The sequence below is a fragment of the Lynx canadensis genome, chromosome D4, assembly GCF_007474595.2.
Source record: "Lynx canadensis isolate LIC74 chromosome D4, mLynCan4.pri.v2, whole genome shotgun sequence".
Lineage (NCBI taxonomy): Eukaryota > Metazoa > Chordata > Mammalia > Carnivora > Felidae > Lynx > Lynx canadensis.
This window is the reverse complement of record NC_044315.2, coordinates 6570061-6596185: the sequence shown is the minus strand read 5'-3', so window position 1 is coordinate 6596185 and position 26125 is coordinate 6570061. Positions and strand designations below refer to the sequence as shown.

The 26125-nt window shown below is 39.8% G+C and overlaps 1 pseudogene; it reads left to right on the top strand.

Annotated features, from left to right (window-relative positions):
• The first annotated feature begins 11760 nt into the window (after positions 1–11760).
• On the top strand, positions 11761–24842 carry LOC115499943 (annotated as a pseudogene).
• Positions 24843–26125: the final 1283 nt, after the last annotated feature.

The following is a 26125-nucleotide window of genomic DNA, read 5'->3' as shown; positions in this document are numbered from 1 at the left end:
AGGAGGTTTCTACTGACATATTCTCAAACTCAGAGATTCTTCCTCAGCTACATCCAGTCTACTACTGAGCCCATCAAAACATTCTTATTTTCTGGGGCACCTGGGTGGCTCAGTCCATTAAGCATCTGACTCTTGGTTTCAGCTCAGGTCATGATCTTACAGTTTTGGGAGTTCAAGCCCTGCTTTGGACTCTGTGCCCGCAGTGTGGAGCCTGCTTGGGATTCTCTCTCTCCCTCTCTTTTTGCCCCTCCCCCACCCGCACTGTCTCCGTCTCTCTCAAAATAAATAAATAAACTTAAAAAAAAAAGTATTCTTGGGTCGCCTGGGTGGCTCAGTCAGTTGAACATCTGACTTTGGCTGAAGTCATGATCTCACAGTTTGTGGGTTTGAGCCCTGTATTGGACCTTGTGCCGACAACTCAGAGCCTGGAGCCTGCTTCGCATTCTGTGTCTCCTTTTCTCTCTGCCCCACCCCTGCTCTCTCTCTCTCTCTCTCTCAAAAATAAATAAATGTAAAAAAATGTAAAAAAAAAAAAGCATTCTTCATCTCTTTTACAGTATATTTGATTTCTAGCATGTCTTTTTTGATTCTTTCTTAGGATCTCCTTCTCTCTGTTTACATTGCCCATCTGTATCCATTAGAGCCCTTAATATATTCATCACAGTCCTTTTAAATTCCTAGTTTGGTAATCCCAACATCCCTACCATATCTGAGTTTGGTTCTGATGCTGTATCTCCACAAACTGTTTTTTCCCTTTTAATATGGCTTGAAATTATTTTTGTCGAAAGCCAGACACAGTATAATGGATAAAAGAGTATCTGGTAAATAGGCATTTAGTGGTGTGGTGGTAGGGGATGGAGAGAGGGGAAGCATTCTATGCATATTTGATTAGTCTTTTAGTGAGTCTGTGCCACTGGGTTGTGAACTTCTCCCTCTCCCTCCCCATTAGGTGGGACTGGATGGCTAAAAAGGGCTAAAATTGGTTATTTCCTCTTTCCCACGTGTAAGGCTAGAGTGGGCAGGAGTCGCATATTTCCCTTCCTCTAGGTTGTTTAGGCCTTGATAAAACCCCAATAGTTGAGGCTTTGGTAAAGCAGTTTCTCTTGAGGCAGCTCTTATTAAGAACAATGGAATGTTGTGCCATATTTCAAAATGGTTCCTTTTCCCCTCCTCCTGCCAGATGGTAAAGGGCATTTCTCTCCAATATTCCTTGAGAACCAAGTCGGTTACAGTGTAGGTTTTCTTCCCCGGACACTGGTTCCTTTGAAGGTTTCTGCTTGAGAGTTCCGGCTCTAGTTAAGTCTTGATTCTCTGTATCTGTCTGCCTGCCTGTCTCTCCCGTGTTTTGGGTGGTAGTTTGCCCTGTGAACTCACTTCTATGATGGATCAGAGAAGAGTTGTTGATTTTGTTTGTTTGTTCAGCTTTTTATTTGTTGTTGGAATGGGGTGATGACGTCCAAACTCCTTACAAGCTGGACTAGAAACTGGAAGTTTCTCCTTCATTTTTCAAAGAAGAGGTTTTTCTAGATCTAGAATTCTTGGTTGACTTTTTTTTTTCTTTCAACATTTTAAATATGTCATCCCACTGCCTCATGGCTCCCTGATTTGTGACTGGAAATCAGATGTTAACCTTATGGATCCTTTGTGCATGATGAGTTCCTCCTTTCTTGGTGCTTTCAAGATTTTCCCTTTAGTTTTGACTTTTGGCAATTAGACATTAATGTGTCTCTGTATGAATCTCTTTTGGTTTATCCTGCTTGGAATCTCTGAGCTTCTTGGATGTGTAGATTTGTGTCTTTCATCAAACTTGGGCGCTTTTAGGCCATTATTTCTTCAGATATTCTTTCTGCATCTCTCTCTCCTCCTCTCACCCAGGACTCCTATTATGTGTATATTAGTATACTTGATGGTATCCCTAGGGTCCCTGGGGCTCTGTTCACTTCATTCTTTTCTCTTTCTGCTCCTAAGACGAGATCCTTTCAAATGACCTATTCAAATTCACTAATTCTTTTGCCAGTTCAAGTCTGCTGTTAAACTCCTCTAGGGAATTTTTCATTCCAGCTATTATAATATTTAGCTACAGCATTTCTATTTCCACTATGGATTGAATGTTTGTGTCCCCCTCCCCCCAAATTCTTATGTTGAAATCTAATCCCCCAGTGTGATGGCATTTAAAGGTGGGACCTTTGGTAGGTAGTTAAGTCATGGGAGTGGAACTCCATGAAGGGGATTAGTGCTCTTTTTAGAAGATGCCAAACAGCTCACTTTCCACCATGTTGAGGATACAACGAGAAGATGGCAGTCTGCTACCTGGAAGAGATTTCTCATCAGAACCTGACTGTATTGGCATCTTGATCTCAGGCTTCCAACCTTCAGAACTGTTGTGTATATAAACGTGTTTTTTATAAGTCACCCAGTGTATGGTACTTAGGTATAGCAGTCCAAACTGACTAAGATAGTTCCTTTTTATGCTTTTTCTGTCTCTTTGTTGATACTCTCTATTTGGTGAGAAATTATTCTCCTGGTTTCCTTTAGTTCTTTGGGCATATTAAAAGGTTGATTTGAAGTCTTTGTTTAGTAAGTCCTGAGCCTCCTCATGGACAGTTTTTATTAATTTGTTTCCTTGAGGGGGCCATGCTTACTTATTTCTTACATGCCTCATAATTTTTTGTTGAAAATTGGATGTTTTGAATATTGTAATGCAGCGACTATAGAAATATGCTTCTACCCCCTCCCTAGGGTTTGTTGTTTTTTCTTGTCGTGGGTTGTTGTTTGCTTGTTATGTCATTTTTCTAAACTATTTTTTGGAAGCGTATTCTTTGTCATGTGTAGCTACTGAAGTCTGTTCTGTAGGTCATATTTTGACAGTTACTTTAAGTGCCTGGAACCAACAAAAGAAAAGAAAAGGAGGAAAAGAACCCTCTTCCAGTTTTTGTAGGTTGGTTCTTTTTTGAGGCACTCCTTCAATGCCTTGCCAGAACTTGGCCTTAGACTTTACTTTTGCTTGCACAGAATTTGCAGGCCAGCTAGATGTGAAAGATTTGGGTATTCTTGGGCTTTTCCTAAGCGGGTGTCCTGCCTTGGGTATGTTCATGACCTTCTTGATTCCCTGGTATACATGGGAGCTTTTAAAATCCCTATTCCCCCATGTATTTGCTTTTCAATCCCTCCCATTCTAGTCTGTCTCTTTCTTGTCTCAAGTGTTGTCCTTTGGTCCAGGCTGCTGTGTCTCATACCTCTACCTTTAAATGCCATCAGCAAAAGCTACCCGGAAGTAGCCCCAGCCCTGGGAATGCTCTGAGTAGGATGGAACAAAGGGAAACCTTTGTGTAGTTCCTTGAGGGAGCTGCCAGAGAGGTGGAGACCCATAACCACATGACTTGGAGAATGAGGTTTGTATTGCTCCCTCTGGCCCTAGCAACCCGCACAAGGGTTGCAGGCTGTCACCCTCATGGCCACTTTCATTGTTGTTGTTTGTTTTTCTTTGTGGAAAGATTTTTGAACTCTGAATTAAACTTATTGTATAGACATTGGGATATTCATTTTACCTACTTCTTTTTTTTTTTTTTTTTTTTTTAAGATTTTATTTTTGGGTCACCTGGGTGGCTCAGGAAGTTAAGTGTCCAGCTCTTGATTGCAGCTCAGGTCATGATCTCATGGTTCATGAGTTCGAGCCCCACATCTGGCTTTGTGCTGAAAGTGGCCTGCTTCAGATTCTCTTCTCCACCGCCCTCTCTGCCCCTCTCCTGCTCAAGCTCTCTCTCTCTTTCTCTCTCAAAATAAACAAATGAACATTTAAAAAAGCTTTTCTTTTTAAGTAACCTCTACACTCAACATGTGGCTCAAACTTACAACCCTGAGATCAAGAGTCACATGCTCTACTGTCTGAGCCAGCCAGGTGCCCCTACCTACGCCTTCTTTAGTGAATTTTGGTAGTGTCTTTCAAGGAGTTTTTCTGTTTCATATAAATTATCCAGAGTATGGCATTATTCTGCTCATAACATTTTCTTAATGTTCCTTTAACTATATATATATATATATATATATATATATATATATATATATGATATGCAGTGATGCCCCTTATAAAAATATTGGCAGTTTTTGTCTTGTGTTTTCTCTTTTTTGATAAGTCTATCTAAAGTGTATCAGTTTTGTTGATTTTTTAAAATATCCAGCTTTTGTGTTTAATGACTTTTTCTATTGTCTTTCTATTTTTAATTTCACTGCTTACTAGTCTTATGTTTATTATTTCTCGCCTTCTTTTTGCTTTGGTTTTAATTAGCTCTTCTTTTTCTATTTTCATAATGAGAGCTTCTATTTTTGACTTGAGGCCTTTCTTTTTTTCTAATGTAATCAATTAATGGTATAAACTTCCCTCTAATTATTGCATTAACTGTGCCCTAAAAATTTTGATATGCTGTGTTTTCGTTTTCAATCATTAGGGTATTTTCTAATTTCCCTTGTGATTTTTGTTTGCTTGTTTGTTTGTTTCATCCACAGAAGTACTTAAAATTGTGTTGGTTAATTTCCAAACTGTCAGGGATTTTCCAAGTAAGTTTCTATTAGTGATATTTAGTTTCAGATGTTCAGATGTTCAAAGCTTGATGCTTTTTCTTTATGTGAGAGAAGGGTGTGAGGAAGTAGGCAGGATCTCATCCTGTCCACAGAGGCTGATGATCACCAAATGCACATCTTAGCCTACCAAGGGAGGCTCTCTCAGTTTCCTAATTAACATCACTTACTTGTCACTGTTAATCTGAGGCATGGCGGGTAGTGGGTGGGCAGTTTAAAGCACTGCAGTGGTCTCTTAGCACAAAGCAGCAGCTTCTTTCTTTCTTTTGTTAATGTTTATTTGTTTTGAGAGAGAAAGAGAATGCACGAAGGGAAGGGGGAGGGGCAGAGAGAGAATCTCAAGCAGGGGCATGCTCTCAGCACAGAGCCTGATGGGGGTCTCAATTCCACGACTCTGAGATCATGACCTGAGCCGAAATCAAGAGTCAGACTGAGCCACCCATGTTCCCCGCAGCTTCTTTCATTACTAGATCTTCTGGTTGTTGTCAGTTTTTGAGTAGGTTACAGAGCTATGCGAAAGTTAATTCCTTAACTTTTAAGAAATTAGAAGTTTTTTTAGCCAGCTCATCAGTTGCTTTTGCAGAGGGACAGAGCCCTGGATTCTCTACTCCACTATTTTCAGTTCATTTTATATATTTTAATGAACATAATTTTGGTTGTTGAATAAAATTATATCTGGTAGATTATCATGATTTATTTACAATTTTTCTATTGTTGAATATTTAGCTCATTTATAATTTTTTGCTATTTAGATAAGGCTACAAGGAGCGTCTCTGTATGTAAAGCTTTTAGCATTTCATTGGATTCTTGCTTTAGGATTCATTTCCAAAGTGCCATTATGAGGTCTGAGACTATAACCATTTTAACATTTGTAATGTGGGGTGCCTGGGTAGCTCAGTTGGTTGAGCATCCAACTTCGTCTCAGGTCGTGATCTCACTGTTCATGAGTTTGAGTCCTGCATTGGGCTCGCTGCTGTCAGCACAAAGCCTGCTTTGGATCCTCTGTCCTCTTCTCTCTCTCTGCCCCTCCCCTGCTCACTCACACACACACATAATCTCTCTCTCTCTCTCAGAAATAAACATTAAAAAAAACTACAGGGGCGCCTGGGTGGCTCAGTCGGTTAAGCGTCCTGACTTCGGCTCAAGTCATGATCTCACGATTCGTGGGTTTGAGCCCCCTGTCAGGCTCTGTGCTGACAGCTCAGAGCCTGGAGCCTGCTTCGGACTCTGTGTCTCCCTCTCTCTCTGCCCTTCCCCTGCTCATGCTCTGCCTCTCTCTGTCTCAAAAATAAACAAAAACTTAAAAAAAATTATAATGCTATTACCAGAATGTTGGAAGGATTGTACCAATTTGTACTTCAACCTCATAAGTAATTTTAAACTTTGAATTTTTCTACAGTGGATCTGTTAATGACAAAATTCTTATGACAAGTAATATATATTTTAACTTAACAAAGTGTTTCTCAAACTGCAACGTGCATAAAAAATAACACCAGATTTTGTTAAAATGTAGTACCCAATGCAGTGCGTCTGGGGTGGAGCCCAAGTTCCTGTTTTTCTAGCAAGCTCCCAAGTTGTTCTGATGCTGCTGGTCTGATCCCACTTCGAGTACTAAGGCTTTTGAGGCGTAAGCTGTGATATGAAAGGAAGTGGGAAAGCCTTTACTGTTTTAAAAATGAAACAAGTTTGAGAAATGTTACTGAAAAAAAAGTCCCAAAGAAAGTAATCTCTCAAAATTGTCTAAATTAAATCAAAGAAAAGGAAAAGGATGCAAGGTTGTAAATGATATTAATGAAGAGCAAAAACAAAAACAAAATAAAACTAGGGATAGTACCTGTGGTTTTGACTAAAAATTCAGGCTGTAGAGTCTCTCTCTTACAGAGGTAAGGTGTCTGAAGCCTGATAGTAAAATTAATGTTAAAGTAGATCTTTTATCTAGCTAGATAAGCAACATTTTCAGTTTTGTTGATCAAACGCATAGGTCTCTTTGGTATCGTGGATTTCTCTGTAGAAATTTCACATAGTAACAAAACTATGCCTAAGGACGTTCTTCCCACATTAAATAGATGCTCGCAAATAACTTTATTTTTCATTAGGCAAATTTTAAAGATGATTGCTATTCTAAACAAATTTAAGGGGTGCCTGGGTGGCTTATTCGGTTTAGTGTCAGCCTCTTGATTTTGGCTCAGGTCATTATCTCACGGTTTGTGAGTTCAAGCCCCACGACGGGCTCTGTGTTGATGGTGCAGAGCCTGCTTGGGATTCTCTGTCTCCCTCTCTCTCTGTCTCTCTCTCTCTCTCTCTCTCTCTCTCTCTCTCTCAAAAATAAATGAATAAACTTAAAAGAGGGAAAGAAATAGTGGTCTTCAGATACTCAGCATTTTATAAGTGGGCCAACCACTATATTGCAATGGTAAACAGATCCCTCTGTAGAGTAACATTTCTTAGCCCATAATTTATGCTTCTTTTTAATGAATGCAAAATTCACACACACACACACACACACACACACACACACACACACACCATCGAATGAGGCTCTGATATTAATCCCATTCTCCTCCTTGCTAATAGTCTGTCTAGAAAGCTCTGGGACAAGCATGGTATAACAGTTGTTATTTCCTTGGTAGTCAAATTGCCTAGCTCCTTGAGGATTAAGTATTAAGATCAAGTATTTTAAACATGTAAAGAACTATAAGTAACTGCATCTAGAAGTAACTTTCAGGGTCAAGTCAATATTAAGAGTCACACCCTTAATGTGTGTTAATTTGCTGGTATGGTATTGGTGGATTAAAGTTCCATGTAGGATGACTCATCCCTCATGCTTGGGGATAAATGAAGGTAAGAATACTTTTTGCTCTATTTTAAAATTCAGTCAGTGATTTCATGGAAGGTTCTGCTTCTTTCTTGGTACTTTTAATTATTGTGTAGCTCCTCTTCCAACTCCTAATTTTTGCCTTATAGACCTGGACTGGTACATGCAGGGTTCCTGGGGATTCTTGTGTGGAGGGAGGCAAGGTGCTGAATGGTGAAGAAAAAGGCTGGAGGTCTTCATCAGAGGAGGTTCTGGAAAAAAGTTGTCTGAACTGAGTAGCTCTCTTTAAATAAACTGGTGGCCTCTATCTGAGTCCTTTCAAGGACTGCTAAATGTATCAGGCTCCCCTCTAACTATATGGCACAGCTACAGATCTCCATCAGAGAAGAAATGATTAGGGGTATGGCTGGCTATGCAATGCCCCAGAAATTAAATATCCAGTGCCTGCTGGATTCCTATATCTTAAAGGGCAAGAGGGGGTGAGGGCAGTTTATTCATTCTAATCCAATATTATAAATTTCACCTTACTTTAAGAATGGGTTTATCAGCATCATGTACAGTTGCGTTTCGACTCTAGCTGTCCATTGGGATCAACTGGGAAACTTTTTAAAAACACCAGTGCTTGGGCTTCTTTCCAGACCAATTGAGTCAGAGTCAAAAGACAGCAGTTTCCTCCTGGCCTTGGTAATTACCCAAATGCAATAAGGAGGATGAGAACAGAAACGTAAATACCATTTTTGATCAACTGAGGAGACACCTATAATCGTGAACCACAATATACAAGGGGCTGTATGAGAGAAGAATCCTTGCGGCTGTGGAGCTCAGACCTACTCAGCAGAAGATAGTTCTCCAGAGCATGAGACATACCTTGATTTGAAAGGCAAAAAAGTGTTTGGATTAATAGGAGTAGGGTAGGCAAGCTGGCAACGAAAGTTTCCCTGAAACCCTGCTGCCTTCTGTTGTTCCACCTCCTCTGTTTCTAGATCACTCCTTCAAGTATCCTAACACTAAGAGTCCTTCAACCATCCCCTACTGAACAAGCCATTAATACTTTTCTGTTGCCCTCACTGACCTCATATCTTCTCTTCCTTGCTTACCCAATTAAAATTCAACGATCAACCATTATAATCAGTTATTGCACACACCCTCAACTTCCTTGCCCTGTTTTCACTTCCTCTTACTCACCTTGGAAAACTCCAACCCTGCTTTAATCGAACTTTCTTCATTCTGAGCTTTGACCTGAGCAGCTGAACGTGGGTGGAGAAAACCCCACAGCCATATTTCTGAGTCTCATTTTCAATTCTTGAAATCTAGTGGGCTCTTAACACCGCCAGATTGTCCAGCTACATTTTCTTGGTCCTTTCAACCTTCTGCTTTTGTAGATGACTTCACCTTTCACCTTTAGCTTCAGACCCCAACATCGGCACCCACTCTCCCCCAGATTCACTGTCAGTTGATGACCTCATTTCCTATGCATAGAGAAAAAGTGAAATCACAGAAGACTCCGCTGTCAGTATGGTAGCCACGTAACCTGACTTCTTTTACTCTTCGGCAGCCACGGACGTTCTCCGCTCAAGGGAACCTACCGTGAAGCGTGTAGTTGGCTGATGGCCTCCAGTTGACATGCTTATGGTTTTACTGCAGAGTTTACATAGAGAGGCCTCCCTTTCCCCCTACTTCTACCTCCCTTCTAGAGTCTCTCTCAGCCAGTGACTGAGCATGGCGAGAGTACGAGAGCCGTGTCCTTTTTGCCCCACATGTGATTCCTCTGACAGGCAGTCAGCTCGAAGACTTCCTCTTGACCCAGCCAAGACTTTCTGAGTAGCCCTGCAGTCTGAGTCTCTTCTTACCCGATCCTCTTTTTTTTCCTTTATTTTTTTTTAAGCTTTATGGAGATATAATTCACATACCATACACTTCACCTATTTACAGTTACAGTTCAATAGTTTTTATTATAGTCACAGAATTGTGCAACCAACATCTCAATTAATTTTAGCATGTTTCCATTATCCAAAGGAAACTCATGCTTGTTAGCTCAGACTGTCCAAACATGTTTAGCATGTTTCCATTATCCAAAGGAAACTCATGCTTGTTAGCTCTGACTGTCCGAACTGCGAATCCCCTACAGTCTTGGACAACCACTAATTTACTTTCTGTTCTCTATAGATTTTTTTCTCCTCCTGGATAATTCATATAAACACAGTCACGTAATATATGGTCTTTTGTGACTGGCTTCTCTCACTTAGCACATTTTCAAGGCTCATCCATGTTGTAGCATTTATCATTACCTCCTTTTTATTGCTGAACAATGTTCTGTTATATGGACATACCACATTTTATTTATCCATCCATCAGTAAATAGATACTTGGGTTGTTTCTCCTTGTTGCCTATTATGAATAATATTGCTGTGAACATTTGTGTATAAGTTTTTGTGAGGACATTTGTTTCCATTTCTCTTGGGTATATTCCTAGTAGGGTCCATGGGCAACTCTGTTTTTAAACTTTCACATAACTACCCAATCCTCTTTTATTTCTTCTTTTCTTTCACAGATCTCAGACTTGCATCATGGTCTGAAGGCTCTTCCCACCTACCTTCCCACCTTTCTCTTTTATCCTTCACAAGGGTTCCTCCCGATAAATCTCTTGCACATCTAATTTCATCCTGGCATCTGCTTCTCAAAGGACCCAAATGTAATGTATTTGGGATGAATGCTCTGTGCTCCCATGTAAGGTCAAACTTTTCATTTGTGATCTAGATCTGTTTCCCCTTCCTATTCAAGGACATGGCTCCAACAATTCCCCTTCTCCTTCCCTCATTATGAATTATTACCTTTGTACTGAACCATTTCACTGGATTACATACATGCTCTTATTTCTCGGAATTGCTTAATTAATTAATTAATTAATTAATCATTCTTCTCTTGGCTCTGCTTCCCCTTCCAGTACTTGCCACATTTCTTTCTTCTTCTTTAATAAAAACTTCCCCTAATACTTGTCTATATTTACCATCCTCTGCCCGTTCTCTCTTGAATCTATTAGATCAAGATTTTGCCTCACTAATCTGCAATTGCTTTTGTTAAGGTCATCATCAATGACCTCCAGTTGTTAAATACAATAGATAGTTCTCCATCCTTAGTTGATGTAACAACATTTGATGCAATCGTGAATAGCTTCTCTTTATAATACTTTATTTGCTTCAAGGTCACTGTACTGTATTGATTTTTCCCCTATTTTACTGGTCCCTCCTTATCAATCTCATTTGCTGGCTCCTTCTAATGTCTGCAAACTGTGAACACTGGAGTATCCCAGATCTATGTCATTGGACCTCTTCTCTTTTTCTATCTAAATCCACATTCACTCTCTTGGTGATATCACCTAATCCCATGGCTTTAAATATAATTTCTGATGTGCCTGGGTGGCTCAGTCAGTTAAGCTTCTGACTGGATTTTGGTTCAGGTCATGATCTCATGGTTCATGGGTTCAAGCCCTTTGCTGTCAGTGAAGAGCCTGCTTGGGATTCTTTCTCTCCCTCTCTCTGACCCTCCCCTGCTCTCATTCTCTCTCAAAATAAATAAATATGTAAAAATACATATAATATCTATACTTATGACTGCCAAATTCATATCTTCAGTTCAGATATTCTCTCCTAAACTTCAGTCTAGTATATTTAGCTGCTTATGTGACTTCTCCTCTTGAATACCTGATGAACTTCTTATACTTGACATATCCCAAACTGAGCTTGTATACCTGCTTCTTACCCAGTTTTCTTCATCTCAGTTAAGGGTGGTCTTACAGTAGCTCAGGCCAAAATCTTGGAGTCATCTTTGGCTGCTTTCTTTTTTTCTTTTTAGAAAAGATTTTTAATGTTTACTATTCTTGAGAGAAAGAGAGAGACAGAGAGAGAGAGAGAGAGACAGAGAGAGAGAGAGAGAGAGAGAGAGAGAGACGGAGCATGAGCAGGAGTCAGGCAGAGAGAGAGGGAGACACAGAATCCAAAGCAGGCTCCAGGTTCTGAGCTGTCAGCACAGAGCCTGCTGCTGGGCTCAAATCCACGAACCACGATATCATGGCCTGAGCCGAATTTGGACACTTAACCAACTGAGCCACCCAGGTGCCCTGGTACTCATTTTCTTCAGGCCAAACTTCTGTGCTTCAGATTCCTGCCTGAAGGTACATTACTTCCATAGTCAGACCTTTGCCCAAGGAGTTAAAGTGGTTAATTTGTTTTCGATAGATTAGAGGTATTATTGGTACAGGGGTCACTAACCCTCATCTTGTCCTACTAGGGTTCTTATTCATTAATTCACTCATACAATAATATTTCTCAGCACTTGCTGTGTGTCAAACCTTCATTGGTACGGGATATGCAATGGGGATTGAGACAGATATTTCTGCCTTCATAGCTACAAGGGTGTCTTTGCGTTCTTATGCAATGCATTCTTCCTACACCTATCCTACCAGGTAAGAAATAGGTGCATTGCCTAGGCTACATTATCTTTGCAAACACTGTACTGTATAGAACATGGTATTTAGACTTGATGATTGTATCTAGTCAGTGATCCCTATGATCAGTAAGGTTCTTCTACACCAACACTTTGTGGTTTTAGAATTTGTTTGATTTGTATTAAATGTACTCAATGCTATCTGACTTCGATTCATTGCATTGTAACAACATAACCTTAATAAAATTAGGGACCCCCAAATAGTCTAGGCATTATACAGTAACTGCATTCAAATATCATGAGTTTAATACCCACGAATAATTGAAGAGAAAATTTGAGTTGTTTTTTTAAAGTTTTTGTTTAAATTCCGGTTAGTTAACATAGAGTGTAATATTAGTTTCAGGTGTACAATATAGTGATTTAACACTTCCATACAACACCTGGTGCTCATCCCAAGTGCCCTCCTTAATCCCATCGTGTATTTAACTCACCCCCCCCCCCACCTCCCCTCTGGTAACCATCAGTTTGTTCTTTATAGTTAAGAGTCAGTTTCTTGGTATGCCTTTCTCTTTGCTCATTGCCTTGTTTCTTATATTCCACATATGAGTGAAATCAGATGAGATTTGTCTTTCTCTGACTGACTTATTTCACTTAGCATAATACATTCTAGTTCCATCCATGTCATTGCAAATGGGAAGATTTCACTTTTTTATGGCTGAGTAATGTATACCATATCCATCTCAGATATTCTCTATCCATTCATCAATCGATGGACACTTAGGCTGTTTCCATAATTTGGCTATTGTAGATAATGCTGCTATAAAAATCAGAATGCATATATCCCTTCGAGTTAGTGTTTTTGTATTCTTTGAGTTAATACCTAGTAGTGCAATTACTGGATTATAGGATACTTCTATTTTTTGCTTTTTTGAGGAATCTTCATACTGTTTTCCACAGTGGCTGCACCAGTTTGCATTCCCGCCAACAATGCCAGAGGGTTCCCCTTTTTCCACATTCTTACCAGCACCTGATGTTTCTTGTGTTGTTGATTTTAGCCATTCTGACAGGTTTGAGGTGACATCCCCTTGTAGTGTGATTTACATTTCCATGCTGGTGAGTAATGTTGAGCACCTTTTCATGTGTCTGCTGTCCATCTGTATGTCTTTGGGAAAATGTCTATTCTTGTCTTCTGCCCATTTTTTAATTGGATTTTTCATTGTCTGGGTATTGAGTTATAAATTCTTTATACATTTCAAATATTAACCCTTCATGAGATGTGTCATTTGCAAATATACTCTCCCATTCCACAGGTTGCCTTTCAGTTTTATTGTTTCCTTCACTGTGCAGAAGCTTTTTATCTTGACGAAGTCCCAATAGTTCATTTTGCTTTTTTTCTCCTTGCCTCAGGAGATATATCTAGAAGGAAGTTGCTACAGCCGATGTCAAAGAGGTTACTGCCTGTGTTTGCCTCTAGGATTGTTATGGTTTCACGTCTCATATTTAGGTCTTTCATTCATTTTAAATTAATTTTTGTGTTTGGTGTAAGAAAGTGGTCCAGTTTCATTCTTTTGCATGTAGCTGTCCAGTTTTCCCAACACCATTTGTTGAAGAAACTGTCTTCTTCCCATTGGATATTCTTTCCTGCTTTATTGAGGACTAACGGACCATATAGTTGTGGGTTCATTCCTGGATTTTCTATTCTGTTCTCTTGATCACGATATCTATTTTTGTGCCAGTGCCATACTGTCTTAATCACTACAGCTTTGTAATATAACTTGTAGTCCAAAATTACAATGCCTCCAGTGTTGACTTTCTTTTTCAATGTTGTTTTGCCTATTTGAGGTGTTTTGTGGTTCCATACAAATTTTAGGATTCTTTGTTCTAGCTCTGTGAAAAATTCTGGTGGTATTTTGATAAGGAATGCATCGAATGTGTAGTTTTGGGTAGTATAGACATTTTAACAATATTTGTTCTTGCCATCCGTGAATGTGGAATGTTTTTTCCATTTCTTTTTGTCATCTTCCATTTCTTTCATCAGTGTTTTATAGTTTTCAGAGTACAGGTCCTTCTCTTCTTGGGTTTGGTTTATTCCTAGGTATTCTGTTGTTTTTGGTGCAATTGTAACTGGGATTGTTTTCTTAATTTCTCTTTCTACCACTTCATTATTGGCATACAGAAATGCAACAGGTTTCTGTAAATTGATTTTGTATCCTGTGACTTTACTGAGTCCATGTATCAGTTCTAGGAGTTTTTTGGTGGAGTCTTTTGGGTTTTCTAAATGTAGTATCATGTCATCTGCAAATAGTGAAAGTTTTACTTCTCTTGATGATTTGGATGCCTTTTTATTTCTTTTTGTTGTCTGATTGCTGAGGCTAAGACTTCTAGTGCTATGTTAAATAACAGTGGTAAGAGTGGACATCCCTCTCTTGTTCCTGACCGTAGGGTAAAAGCTCTCAGGTTTTCCCCATTTAGGATGATATGAGCTGTGGGTTTTTCATTTATGTCCTTTATTATTTTGAGGTATGTTTTGTCTAGACCTACTTTGTTGAGAGTTTTTGTCATGAATGGATGTTTTACTTTGTCAGATGCTTTTTCTGTGTCTATTGAAAGGATCATATGGTTCTTATCTTTCTTTTATTAATGTGATGTGTCATGTTGATTGATTTGCAAATATTGAACCAACCTTGAAGCCCAGGAATAAATCCCATTTGATCATGGTGAATGCTTCTTTTAATGTCCTGTTGGATTCAGTTTGCTAATGTTTTATTGAGAATTTTCACATCCATGCTCATTAGGGATATTGGCCTGCAGTTCTCTTTTTCAGTAGAGTCCTTATCTGGTTTTTGTATCAGGGTAATGTCAGCCTCATAGAATAAATTTGGAAGTTTTTCTTCCTTTTCTGTTTTTGGGAATAATTTGAGAGTAGGTATTAACTCTTTAAATGGTCAGTGGAATTCCCCTGGGAAGCTCTCTGGCCCTGGACTTTTGGTTGTTGGGAGTTTTTGATTACTGATTCAATTTTTTTTTGCTGGTTATGAATCTGTTCAAGTTTCTATGTCTTCCTGTTTCAGTTTTGGTAATATATATGTTTCTAGGAATTTACCCATTTCTTCCAGTTTGTACAATATGTTGGCATATGGTTTTTCATAATACTCTCTTATAACTGTATTTCTGTGGTGTTGGTTGTTATTTCTCCTCTCTCATTTGCGATTTTATTTATTTAGATCCTTTCTCTTTTCTTTCTTGATAAGTCTGGCTAGATATTTACAAACTTTATTAATTTTTTCAAAGAACCAGGTTCTGTTTTCATTGATCTGTTCTACTGTTTTTGAAGTTTCTGTATCATTTATTTCAGCTCGAATCTTTATTATTTTCTTCCTTTTGCTGGCTGTAGGCTTCATTTGTTGTTCTTTTTCTAGCTCCTTTAGGTGTAAGGTTAGGTTGCTTGAGATTTTTCTTGTTTCTTGAGGTAGGCCTGTGTTGCTATACTTCCCCTCTTAGGACTGCTTTTGCTGCATCCCAAAGATTTTGGAACATTGTGTTTTCATTTTCATTTGTTTCCATGTAATTTTTTTTATTTCTTCTTTGATTTCTTGGTTGACCCATTCATTGTTTAGTAGCATGCTATTTAACCCCCATGTACTTGTGGTCTTTTCAAATTTTTCTTGTGGTTGACTCCTAGTTTCATAGCGCTGTGGTCCCAAAAGGCGCATGGTATGATTTCAATCTTTTTGTGTTTTTTGAAGCCTATTTTGTGACTAATATGTGATCTATTCTGGAGAATGTTCCATGTGCACTTTGAAAGAATGTATATTCTACTGTTTTAGGATGGAATGTTCTGCATATATCTGTTAAGTCCATCTGGCCCAGTGTGTCTTTAAAAGCCATTGTTCCTTTGTTTATTTTCTGTTTAGATGATCTTTCAATTGATATAAGTGTAGTGTTAAATTCCCCTACTATTACTGTATTACTAATGATTAGTTCCTTTACATTAGTTATTGTTTTATACATCTGGGTGCTTTCATGTTGGGTTCATAAATATTTATAATTGTTAGATCTTCTTGTTGGACCGTCTCTTTTATGATTATATAATGTCCTTCTTTGTTGCTTTTTATAGTCTTTGTTTTAAAGTCCATTTTGTCTGATGTAAGTATTGTTACTCTGGATTTCTTTTGATAACAATTTGCATGATACATGTTTTCTTTTTTTAAAGTTTTTGTTTAAATTCCAGGTAAATGTTTCTCCATCTCCTCATTTTCAATCTACAGGTGTCTTTATGTCTAAAATGAGTCTCTTGTAGGAAGCATACAGACGGATCTTGTTTTTTTTATAAGTTCTGACACCTTACATCTTTTTTTTTTTAACCATGTTTATTTATTTATTTTTAGTTTACATCCAAGTAAGTTACCATATGGTGCAACAATGATTTCAGGAGTAGATTCCTTAATGCCCCTTACCCATTTAGCCCATACCCACTCCCACAACCCCTCCAGTAACCCTCTGTTTGTTCTCTATATTTAAGAGTCTCTTATGTTTTGTCCCCCTCCCTGTTTTTATATTATTTTTGCTTCCCTTCCCTTTTATTCATCTGTTTTGATCTTAAAGTCCTCATATGAGTAAAGTCATATGATATTTGTCTTTCTCTGACTGACTAATTTTGCTTAGCATAATACCCTGTAGTTCCATCCATGTAGTTGCAAATGGCAAGATTTCATTCTTTTTGATTGCCGAGTAATACTCCATTGTATATGTATACCACATCTTCTTTATCCATTCATCCATCGATGGACATTTGAGCTCTTTCCATACTTTGACTATTGTTGATAGTGCTGCTATAAACATGGGGGTGCATGTGTCCCTTCAAAACAGCATACCTGTATCCCTTGGATAAATACCTAGTAGTGCAATTGCTGGGTCATAGGGTAGTTCTATTTTTAATTTTTTGAGGAATCTCCATACTGTTTTCCAGAGTGACTGCACCAGTTTGCATTCCTACCAGCAGTGCAAAAAAGATTCTCTTCCTCCGCATCCTCGCCAATGTCTGTTGCCTGAGTTGTTAATGTTAGCCATTCTGACAGGGGTGATGGGGTATCTCATCGTAGTTTTGATTTGTATTTCCCTGATGATGAGTGACGTTGAGCATTTTTTCATGTGTCAGTTGGCCATCTAAATGTCTTCTTTGGAGAAGTGTCTATTCATGTCTTTTGCCCATTTCTTCACTGGATTATTTGTTTTCTGGGTGTTGAGTTTGATAAGTTGTTTATCAATTTTGGATACTAACCCTTTATCTGATATGTCATTTGCAAATATCTCCTCCCATTCCGTTGTTTGCCTTTTAGTTTTGCTGCGTGTGTCCTTCACTGTGCAGAAATTTTTATTTTGATGAAGTCCCAATAGTTCATTTTTGCTTTTGTTTCCCTTGCCTCTGGAGACGTGTTGAGTAAGAAGTTGCTGCGGCCAAGATCAAAGAAGTTTTTGCTTGCTTTCTCCTTGAGGATTTTGATGGCTTCCTGTAAATTTTGGTCTTTCATCCATTTTGAGTTTATTTTTGTGTGTGGTGTAAGAAAGTGGTCCAGGTTCTTTCTTCTGCATGTCGCTGTCCAGTTTTCCCTGCACCACTTGCTGAACAGACAGACTGCCTTTACTCCATTGGATATTCTTTCCTGCTTTGTCAAAGATTAGTTGACCATACGTCTGTGGGTCCATTTCTGGGTTCTCTATTCTGTTCCATTGATCTGAGTGTCTGTTTTTGTGTCAGTACCATACTGTCTTGGTGATTACAGCTTTGTAATACAGCTTGAAGTCCTGGATGGTGATGCTTCCTGCTTTGGTTTTCTTTTTCAAGATTGCTTTGGCTATTCGGGGTCTTTTCTGGTTCCATACAAATTTTAGGATTGTTTGTTCTAGTTTGAGGAATGCTCATGTTATTTTGATAGGGATGGCATTGAATATGTAGATCGCTTTGGGTAGTGTTAACATTTAACAATATTTGTTCTTCCTATCTAAAAGCATGGAATATTTTTCCATTTTTTTGTGTCTTCTTCAATTTCTTTCATAAGCTTTCTATAGTTTTCAGTGTATAGATTTTTCACCTCTTTCGTTAGATTTATTCCTAGTTTTTTATGGTTTTTGGTGCAATTTTAAATGGGATCGATTCCTTGATTTCTCTTTCTGTTGCTTAATTTTGGTGTATAGGCATGCAACCGATTTCTGTGCATTGATTTTATATCCTGCGACTTTGCTGAATTCATGGATCAGTTCTAGCAGTTTTTTGGTGGAATCTTTTGGGTTTTGCATATAGAGTATCATGTCGTCACAAAGAGTGAAAGTTTGACCTCCTCCTGGCCAGTTTGGGTGCCTGTTATTTCTTTTTGTGTTGTCTGATGGCTAAGCTAAGACTTCCAATACTAGGTTGAATGACAGTTGTGAGAGTGGACATCCCTGTCTTGTTCCTGACTTTAGCGGGGAAAGCTTTCAGTTTTTCCCCATTGAGGATGATGTTAGCATTGGGCCTTTCATATATGGCTTTTATGATCTCGAGATATGATCCTTCTCTCCCTACTTTCTTGAGGGCTTTTATCAAGAAAGGATGCTGTATTTTGTCAAATGCTTTCTCTACATCTATTGAGAGGATCAGGTGGTTCTTGTCCTTTCTTTTATTGATGTGATGAATCACAACGATTGTTTTGCAGATATTGACCAGCCCCGCATCCCAGGTATAAACCCCACTTGGTTGTGGTGAATAATTTTTTTAATGTATTGTTGGATCTGGTTGGCTAATATCTTGTTGAGGATTTTTGCATCCATGTTCATCAGGGAAGTTGGTCTATACTTCTCCCTTAAATCTTTTGATTGGAGCGTTTAGTCCATTTACAAATTAATCATTGATAGATACGTATTTATTGTTATTTTATTACTTGTTTTGTCATTGTTTTTGAAGATTTTCTCTGATATTTTCTTGTCTTTATCACTTTGGTCTCTCCTTTGCACTCAGAGTCCCCTTTTTAGTATAGGTGCTGCTGAAGCAAGCACTCAGAGTCCCCTTTAATATTTCTTGCAGGGCTTGTTTAGTGGTCATGAACACACTCAATTTTTGCTTGTCTGGGAAACTATCTCTCCTTTTATTCTGAATGATAGCCTTGCTGGATAGAGTATTCTTGGCTGTAGATTTTTCCCATTCAGCACTTTGATTATATCATGCCACTCCCTTCTGGCTTGCCAAATTTCTACTGAGAAATCTCCAGCTTGCCTTATGGATTTTTCCCTTATAAGTTAAAGATTTCTTTTGTCATATTGCTTTTAGGATTTTTCTTTATTTCTATATTTTGCAGAATTAACTATAATATGTCTTGGTTTTGGCCTGTTTTTGTTGATTTTAATGGGAGTTCTCTGTGCTTCCCTGGATCTGGATGTCTGTTTCCTTCCCCAGATTAGGTAAATTTTCAGATATTATTTCCTGAAATAAATTGTCTGCCCCCTTTTCTCTCTCCTCTTCTTCTGAGACTCCTATAATATGAATGTTATTACATTTGATTGAGTCACTGAGTTCCTTGGATCTATTCTTATGTTGCAAAATTCTTGTTTCTCTCTTTTGCTCAGCTTTATTATTTTCCATTATTTTGTCTTCTAAGTAACTAATTCTTTCCTCTACTGTTCGTTGAATCAAGCCTGTTTCCAGTCTCGTTTATTGCGTTGTCTCTGATTGATTCTTTCTTTTAACTCCTTTATCTTTGTGGTAAGGGTCTCACTGATGTCTTCTATTCTTTTCTCAAGCCCAGTGAGTATCCTTATGATTGTTGCTTTAAACACTCCTTCAGGCATGTTACCTATATCTATTTTACTTAGATCTGTGGCTTTATCTTGTTCTTTCATTTGGGATAATTCCTCCATCTCTACATTTTGTCTAAGTATCTGCCTTCTACTTTGTGTTAGAAAAGCCAGTTGTATCTCCCACTCCTGAAAGTAATGGTCTTATGAAGAATAGGCTAAGTAGTGCCCAGGTGCTTCAGGGAGTTTCTCTGGTGTGTGCTGCATGTTTTGGCTGCTCTATCTTTCAGGCCAGTCATCTGCAGAGGCTCTCCTTGCCTGCTGTGGGCAGTGTTTGGTCCCTGGCCTGAATGTGGTGAGGTTAAATAGGTGTTCTCTTGTCTGCTTGTGAAATGAGACCTGATACCACCTCCACCAGAACTGAAGCCCTGAAGAGCTCTCTGGTCAGAAGATGTGGTGTGGGCAGGAGTTTGTGCTGGTCTTCTAGGGGAGGGGCCCACTGTGCTGGGACTGAGGCAGTGTTAACTGAGAGTGAATAATCTACCCACTGTGTGCCCCAGGCATTTTCCAGATGCTGTTTCCACATTGTCTGCTCCTGGGTTCTTTGTCTGCCTTCTCTCCAGGAACAGGGAAGTGTCCTCCAGGCTCTATCCCAGCCAAGTTCAGTGACCTTAAAAGTCAGCCTTTATTTGTAACAATGTGGATGAAGCTAGAATATATTATGCTAAGTGAAATAAGTCAATCAGAGAAAGACAAATACCATATGATTTCACTCATATGTAGAGTTTAAGAGACAAAACAGATGAACATATAGGAAGGGGGAGGAAGAAAAGAGAAGAGAGGGAAACAAACCACAAGAGACTCTTAATTATAGAGAACAAACTGAGGGTTAATGGAGGTAGGTGGGTAGGAGATGGGCTAGATGGACGATGGGTACTAAGGAGGGCACTTGCTGTGATGAGCACTGGTGTTGTATGTAAGTGTTGAATTCTTACTGAATTCTACTCCTGGAACCAAGATTACACTGAATGTTGGCTAACTAAAATTTAAATTAAAAAAAAAAACAAACACAAAAAAACCCTCCAGGCTGTAAGCCCCACTGGTTACAAGAATGCACAAAATTCAGCCCCTCTCGTTTTCCAACCCAATGGCTTTGGGGAAGTGTTCTCCTTGTCTGTTTCTGTGTGTACTTCTCTCTCTTTCTCTCACCCTTCTCCACAACCATGGCTCCCTCCTCTCTGCAGCAATCGTGATCCAATTCTCTCCTGAAGCAGTTCTCCACACTTCTTACCTTCTTCAATGTGGCCTCTTCTCTCTCTTTAGTTGTGGAGTTTTGTTCCATCAGCCTTCAGGTCAATTCTGGGGTGTTTAGGATGATTGATAGTTATCTAGCTGTGTTTGTGGGACAAGACATGCAAGGAGCCTTGTATTCCATTGCCATCTTGAAAATCGAGTTGTTTTCTTAAGGGCATGAAAGTGCATCTAATTTATAACACAAAGCAAAATGTTTTAAAATGATCTCTGCCATCCATCTTTTATTTCCCTACACGTACTGCCACAACATGAAATCAAAATTTCTTCTTTTTGTTCATCCTTCAAGGCATTTGGGCCTCACTTGTCTTTCATCTTTCCCCCTTCCCTCTCTTCTCTGCACATCTGTTTATTTTGAAAGTCACTCTGAGCTCTTAGGCTATTTCTTTTGTTTTCACTTCACCCATATCATGGACTTCCTACAACAGTGGTTCTTAAACTTTTACATACATCAGAGTCATCTGGAAGTCTTGATAAAACACAAGTGACTGGGCCTCATCTCCATAATTTTATACAGGAGGTTTGAGTTTGGGCTTGAGTATTTCCATTTCTGACAAGTCAGGCAGTGCTGATACTGCTGGTCCAGGGACCACATTTGGAGAATCACTGCTCTACAACCTACGAGCACCTGGAGCTGTTCCAGCAAACAAGAGTCTTCCCTGGGTAGGAGCCTTTGTTATACACTATATGTAAATAATATTACCTCATTCCTTAAGAATTTAATGAATCAGTTTCCATCATCATATTTATATTCTTTAAATAGGGTTGTGTACAGCCTCTGCCTTAAGAAGAGAAGAATAGGGGCGCCTGGGTGGCGCAGTCGGTTAAGCGTCCGACTTCAGCCAGGTCACGATCTCGCGGTCCGTGAGTTCGAGCCCCGCGTCGGGCTCTGGGCTGATGGCTCGGAGCCTGGAGCCTGTTTCCGATTCTGTGTCTCCCTCTCTCTCTGCCCCTCCCCCGTTCATGCTCTGTCTCTCTCTGTCCCAAAAATAAATAAACGTTGAAAAAAAAAATTTAACAAAAGAAGAGAAGAATAAAGGAAATAGAATTTATTGCTAGATTGCCTATTCAGGAGACCATAGAGTGTGGTTGGCTCTGAGGCCAGACCCTCTAGGGTTCAGTCCTGACTTTGCAGGATTTAAGGAAGTCCCTAGGAAGGTTACTATTTGTGCCTCAGTTTCTTACTTTTGAAATGAAGATAACGAAATGAACCATTTCACGGAGTTGTTGTGAGGCTCAAGTGATTTAATACATAAAAAGCCCTTGACGGACGACTGGTGTGTTGCAAGCACTCTGATGTCACCTATTATTATTGTCAGGATTTTGTTGAGTGTTTTTTATTTGTTATCTCATTATAACTTAAAATCAGTCCTCAAAGGTAAGCACCCCTATTATTCTCATAGGGAAGATTAGGAAACAGAAGTTCAGAAAGGTTGAATAACTGATCAAGGTCCCCCAGGACTTTTACCAGAGTAAAAATCTCTGGTCTTTGTATGTCATCAGTATTTTCCCAAAGGAATCATTTTTCCCATAAGAAAAATGGTATAAGGCTGCTCATTTCAGAAGTATATTTGAATGTGATTGAATAATTACTTGCTTGGTTAGATGGTTGGTGAATTTTATGATCTAGCATTATTATGTCTATTTTAAGTATATTAAAGACAAAGGAAGACAAGAAGAGGTAGAACAGTGGCTGTATAACATACATACTCTGCGAGATACCTGTCACATAAGAGGTGTTTAGTAAATATTTGTTGAACTATTGGAATTAATGTGATTTGGAATTAAAATCACCTAAAATTAAAGATTCATAATATCCAGAGTCATTGAGATTATAGAGAAATGGGCATGATATGCTACTCTGAGATTTTTGAAAGTCAATTTGGCAATAGCCCCCCCCAAATTTAAATATGTATTTCCTTTGGCCCAGACAGTCTCATGTCTATCCTAGGGAATACCTTTGTGCCCATGAAATGTATATATAATGATGTGCAAATTTAGCACTGCTTTCAATTGTGAAAATTACAAACCTAAATGTTGATAAATGCTGGAATTATTGAATACATTATAAGTCACCTATTTCATTGGACCCTGTATAAGAGTTAAAAGGCGTGAAGGAAAGCAATACATATTGAATGAAAGATCTCCAATATGTGACAAGTGAAAAAATGGTAACAGAAAAACGGGTAGAATTATCCATTTTATTTATGGGGCTCAAAACTATATCTGTAGGAGGTATGTAGTAGAAAAAAGTCTGAGAAGTTACACACCAGACAGTCATCAGTGGTTACCTCTGGCAAGTGAAGAGGGCTAGGGGAAGAGGACCAAGGGGAACTTCTACTTTGTACACTATACAGTGTGTATTCTTTGGATTATCCACAAGTAGTATGTATGAACATTTACTTATGAGATCAAAACAGAAAAAAGAAGCTTGTTCAACAAATGTATTTAGCTCTTTGATATGGATAATAGATAATAGAATAATAAGAATATTAGATGCGTAATTCTTTATTTTCAAGTTTATTTATTCTGAAAGAGAGAGAGAGAGTTAGGGGGAGGGGCAGACAGAGAGGGAGAGAGAGAATCCCAAGTGGGCTCCATGCTGTCAGTGCAAAGCCTGATGCCAGGGCTCAATCCCACGAACCATGAGATCATGACCTGAGCTGAAATCAAGAGTTGGATGCTCAAATGACTGAGCCACCCAGGCACATGCCAAAGCATAGAGTCAGGGCAGCACAAACGCTACAGAATTCTTGAGTGAGGAAGATACCAACTATGCCATTAACTCACGAACATGGTCAACCTCAGTGGGAAACCAATACAGATGAACAAGGCTCACAAGAACCTGGATTTTGGGGCTAACATTTTCATTGGCAATTTGGACCCAGAGATTTGTGAGAAGCTGCTTTATGATAACTTCTAGCACCTTTGGAGTGATCTTGCAAACCCCTAAGATTATGTGGGATGCTGACACAGGCAGCTTGGAAGATTATGCCATTATTAGTTTTGCTTCATTTGATGCTTTGGATGCAGCTGTTGAGGCCATGAAGGGCAGTATCTCTGTAACCACCCTATCACTGTGTTCTATGGCTTCAAAAAGGACTCCAAGTGTAAGCACTGTAGCTCAGTATCCAAACAACTTCTGGCAACCCAGAACCCACTTTCCCAGGCTGACTGCCTTCATCAGCTGTTGGCAGATGCATCCCACTCCCCTCGCCCCGCCCCCCCCCCCTCCAATTCTGTGGTATCATCACTGGGGCCTGGGCTTCCTCCACCAGGCATGCCCCTTCCTCAGTCCCTCCCACCCCCATTGCTGCCCCCTGGAGCCCTTCCACCTGGGATACCCCCAACCATACCCTCACCACCTATGCTTCCTGGGGCTGGAGGACAAGGCCCACCATCAGCAAGAACCCCAGAGGCCGGACATCCTGGATACAGACACTCCTATCCTCACCCATTTCCACCAGGTGGGATGCCTCATCCAGGGATGTCTCAGATGCAACTGGCCCACCATACTCTCATGGCTTAGAATAACCCCCATGCTGGGCCCCAGGCTCTGGGAGGCAGCCACCACCCGACTGTCCCCTGGAATGCCTCATCCAGAACCTCCTCCAATGGACATGTCCCTCCAGTGATCTCTGTTTGGATCTCCCATGGATCACCCGGGTCTTTGCCTCCACATGGATACACTGGGCCTCCTCCACTCATGCCCCCTCGTGGATATGCTGGGCTGCCAAGACCCCCGCGCATGGCTACCAGTGGGGGCCCCTCCCTCCACCCAGACCCACCTCCCGGCCTCCAGTTCCCCTCATGGCCCACTTCCAGGTCATTTTCCTCAGTAATTTCTCATTCTCTTGCCTCCTGTTCTATGGTCCCAATATCTTTCTCAATTCCTTGGACCAATCAGAATTGCTGTAACTTACTAGGGCTAAGGCACTAATTCCTCTCAGGACGTTTTTTAGTGTAATTGTTTTTTCATAAGAGGTTTTATTTTATTTTTTTCTGTGTTGCTCCTAAATGTTTTGCAAATGCACAGAGAAAATAAAACTAAACTCCTTGTTTAAAAAAGACAAGTAAGTACTGGGGCACCTGGGTGGCTCTGTTGGTTAAGAGTCTACCTCTTTTTCTTTTTCTTTTTTTTTTCTAATGTGATTTTTGAGAGAGAGAGAGAGACAGAGACAGAGCATGAGTGGGGGAGGGGAATAGAGAGGGAGATAAAGAATCTGAAGCAGGCTCCAGGCTATGAGCTGTCAGCACAGAGCCTGATGCAGGGCTTGAACTCACCAACTGTGAGATCATGACCTGAGCCAAAGTCAGATGCTTAACTGACTGAGCCACCCAGGTGCCCCAAGTATTTAACTCTTGATTTTGGCTCAGGTCATGATCTCATGAGTTCAAGTCCTACTTCGAGCTCTGCGCTGACAATGCGGAGCCTGCTTGGGATTCTCTCTCCCTCTCTCTATGCCCCTCCCTGCTCTTGCTGTCTCTGTCTCTGTCTCTCTCTCTCTCTCAAAATAAATAAATAAATAAATAGATAAATAACTTCAAAAAAAAATACTTCATAGTCATTCAATTACAATAATCTCAACAGAAGTCCAGAATGACATTGGTGGGTTTTTTTTTTAAATGTTTATTTATTTATTTTTGAGAGGGAGAGAGAGAGCAAGCATGCAAGTTGGGGGGAGGGGCAGAGAGAGAGAGAGGGAGAGACAGAATCCCAAGCAGGCTCCACGCTGTCAGCACAGAGCCCTGATGTGGGGCTCGAACCTACAAACCGTGAGATCATGACCTGAGCCGAAATCGAGAGGGCACTTAACTGACTGAACCACCCAGGCACCCCTAGGTGTATTTTTTTAAGAAAACAAATTTCAAGTCAGCAAATTCAGGCATATGCCACTGTGATGGGTTTCAGGTCTAAAAGAGAAATGAGAAGATAAAAATGTGGAGAAAGTGAGACCACCCTAAAGCAGGTGCTCCCTCAGCACCAGCTGCCTCTGCTGGGAGGAAAATGCTGGCTTTCCCTTTGGCCAACTCTCATCATGGAGAGATAGAGAGGTGCAGCCTCCAAACCTCAGAAAGAGAAGGCATCGAGAGAGAGACTGGGCATGGGGAGGGGTCTGCTTGTTGAGCAAATACACTCAAGGACAAATTGTAAACATTGGGGGTATGTTGTCTTGTAGGGTTAGAAGTTGAGAACTGTTGTATGTAGCATCT